Below are 3,967 nucleotides of genomic sequence, written 5' to 3' on the forward strand. Positions count from 1 at the left end.
AAAAACGCTCCAAGCTGCTTTCAAAACGTGATGACGAGAGAGGTGTTAGCTGGCTATCTGCATCATTTCGCTCAAGTGTATCTTGACGATATAATCATTTATAGCAGAACCATTGCTGAACACCGGGACCACCTCAGATTGGTGCTTGAACGGATGAGGCAGCATAATCTGAAGGTGTCCCCGGAAAAATGCAAAATAGCCACTAACGACCTCGAGTATCTCGGCCATCAGATCCGGGGTACCGTCACACGTCCCTTGAATAAGCACTTGGAGGCGATACAGAACTTTCCAAGGCCAATCTCCAGGAAGCAACTGCAGAGTTTTCTCGGCATTTGTATCTGGATGAGGGAGTATGTCGCCACCGCCGCTAACTTAACGAAACCTTTGACCGTGTTGCTGCAGAAGCAGCATAAGTTTAATTGGACGGCTGAATGTGAGGAGGCATTTGATGTTATCAAGTATAGCATCACAACCTCTTGAACTTCACCGTCCAAACTTCGCGTATAAATTTTATTTGCAAGTGGATGCATCACTAATAGGGTTAGGCGCCATACTCTTTCAAAAGGGGGACCTTGGGGAGAGGCGAATCATTTCCTATGCCAGTGTCACGTTAACCGAAGCAGAGAAGCGGTACCACGTCAACGAGCTGGAGGTATTCGCGGCCATCTTTGGAATCAAGCGATACAGGGCGTATTTAGCCGATAAAGCATTCACGCTTATCACCGACAGTCGCGCTTTGTATTGGCTTGAAAAGAACCGCGATACGAAGGCGAAATTGACAAGGTGGTCCCTTCTCCTGCAGGAGTACGACTTCGACGTGGAACACTGCACTGGCAAGGAAAACCAGCTGGCCGACTATCTCAGGCGGAACGCGTCAGTATCTCACTCAGCGGATTTGGTAGATGAATCTCGTATGCTACCCCCTGAGCGAGTAGGTGCGCTCCAGCAGATTACACATCATGACCTGTACATGGAGGTGCAAGCCGCTCAACAGCGCTCACCTGCAGGCAGGATATCCTTCGTTGGTACGATATCGACCGTAACGGTCCGCGGGATGGTCAGGAAGCGCGCTTTCACGAAACCTATCGTGTTAGCCCTGACCATACCACTCTCTTTAAACGTGCCAACGACAACGACCTCCTCGTTATCCCTCGACGGAAGGTACTAAATGTCATTCACCATTTTCATGTTTCTGACGACGCAGCGCATCCCGGCGCGCGGCGTAGACGAGACAGTGCGCGCGGTACAGCGAATGTATCATACCCGCCGCTTACGACGTCAAGTCTCGTCCTACGTTCGGCGATGTCTTTCCTGCCATGCGGTAGAGTCGTCAGATTCTGAAAAATGCCCCACAAAAACCCCACACCGCACGCAGTCCCTTCGAGACTATAAGTATAGATGTCCGCAGTACCGCACCAACGATCTGCGACTTTCTGGAAACGGAAATCTACTCGGTACGGTGACCCGAAGCAGATCATCTCTGACAACGGGCCCGTATTCGACTCAAATAGATATCTAACACTATGCCGTAAACGGCATATCCAACCGTTCTACACCGCGGTTTACTTTCAGCGCAAGAACCCGGTGGAACGCAAGGTACAAGACTTCAAAACTGTTCTGAAAGCGCTCAGCTATAGGCAACCGCGCCTTAGGAACTGGGACAGGCTTGTACCCCAATCCCTCGCGATCATCCGTAACAGACGAGAGCGCGCCATCAAGAGAAACCCATCTCATCTAAACATCCACCTGAACGACGGAGCTGGTATAGATGGCCACCAGTCTCCAAAACGTAATTTAGGAGAGATGCCCTGCTAAACTACAACATAGTTAAATGTGGAGAACGGGAGATTCCCGAATTCCAGAAGCGACGACGACGACCCCGCGATGATGTTCGCGCTCGACGACGTCAAATTAGAGTCCGGCAGTTGGACTTTAACACAGCGACCTTTCCTGACCAGGATAAACGTCCTGCTGTTGAATTCCAGCCCCGCGACCTAGTTATGGTGCGCGAGCACGCATCCGCGGACCCGTTCGCTCCGGTTTGAACGGGGCCATTTCCCATAGCCGTCAGAAGATCTGACTGATTTATGAAATTGATAAAAACGGATACCAATTCTAGTATCACGTTGACCAACTGAGACCAGCCCCAACAGGTAACCCGTCTCCAGTTGATGATGATGACAGTAGCTCGGATGTTAGCAGTGACAGTGATGACCCCGGGGGTCCACCGTCGGATCATCGTAGTACCGATGATCACCATTCCGAGTTACAACAATCAACGTCTTTCGTAAAGCAGTCATATTCCAATCGTCGTCCCCCACGTCTACCTCAAAACTTCCGACGTCCGTTGACGTCCAAGAATCCTTAGCATCTGTTCACATGTCTAAGGACATTCCTGCTCCAACGAGCCCACCAGCGTTTCATAACGCACCTTCTATAATAAAATATCCAATGTCTTATGACACCCCAGCTCAAATGAGCTCAACAGCGTCCCCTGATCGCCAATCTCGACAGGACACGCCTTTAGTTTTTAAGTCTTCCGACCAACGTCGATGAACCTGCTCCTACGAGCCAACCCGCGCCCCATGCTCGCCAATCTCGACATGGTGCGCCTTTAGTTTTAAGTCTTCCGACCAACGTCGATGAACCTGCTCCTACGAGCCAACCCGCGCCCCATGCTCGCCAATCTCGACATGGTGCGAATTTAGATTTAAGTCTTCCGACATCCATCGATGATCTCGCTCAACCGAGCACCTCCGCGTCCCCTGCTCGCCAATCTCGACAGGGCACGCCATTAATTTTAAGTATTCCGACAAACGTCGATGATTCAGCTCCAACGAACTCAACCGCGCCCCATGCTCGCCAATCTCGACATGGCGCGCACTTAGATTTAAGATTACTGTCGACGTACCTTCAAACCAGCAATCTGCGCCTCAGCAGGAGGATGCTCCAATCCGCCTCAGAATTCGACGAACCACAGGTTCGACTGGACAACCCAGTTCCTACGAGGTAATCAATTCTTTGCGCGGACCACGCCTGGCCATTTCCACTCATGTACCGAAATGCCAGTCCACACACAAAATCCCGAAGCCCACTCGCCGGAGGGGGGGAGTGTCGTATTCCACCCTTCGAGCGAGCTTCAGGATTTCAGAACACCCAATATATTGCAGTTATAAGCCGGAGACCGCTGAATTGGAGGAGGAACAATCATATTCACCTACCTTTCCAATCCAAACCGCAAACCCGCCACGGTTGCGAAACTAATCGCCGTCGGCCGGGCAAATCAAAAAAGCCTCCACGGTATCATTTCAGACATCGTACTCGATACCGTCGGGGAGCAATTTCCGCGACTCTACATCTCAATGCAAACGTCGCCCCATAACTCGACATCGATCCTCCCGGCGAAAGACCAATTGTTCCGATGTTCCCAATGTCACCCGCATCGCGACCGATCTCGCCTGGGTCTGCCATCCCGGCGCGCAGTGTCCACTGCCGCGACTCTCGCAACCTGCAGACGAACCCCGGGACGCTTCGAGGCGATATTTGGAAACCATCATCAGAATTTTTACCACACTTTTGAATTGGTCAAGGACGCTATCGCCAATAACTCCAAAAGTTATTGAGCGATCGATGTCAAAATTTAATGCAGTACTCCTCAAGTAGCTAGCATTATCTCACAAAATTTTCGTCCCAATCGAATGAGCGAAAGCGCCGTCATACGGGGAAACGCGGATTTCACGTTTTCCGCGTTTTTAGCCGTTCCGCCCATTCGATCTCGGCCGAACCCTCCAACCACACTAGAGTATCCCTAGGTGGTTGTCATATCCAAATTCGAACCGAATCGCCCGACTACTAACGGCCAGCTAAGCCATAATAGGTTTTCACGCCTTTAGAGCTGCCGCCGAAAGTATCCGCGCGATCTCGGTCGAACCCTCCAACCACGGCACTATGTCATGCCGTGTATCAA

The sequence above is a fragment of the Anoplophora glabripennis genome, unplaced genomic scaffold (assembly GCF_000390285.2).
Source record: "Anoplophora glabripennis isolate ALB-LARVAE unplaced genomic scaffold, Agla_2.0 scaffold1603, whole genome shotgun sequence".
NCBI lineage: Eukaryota > Metazoa > Arthropoda > Insecta > Coleoptera > Cerambycidae > Anoplophora > Anoplophora glabripennis.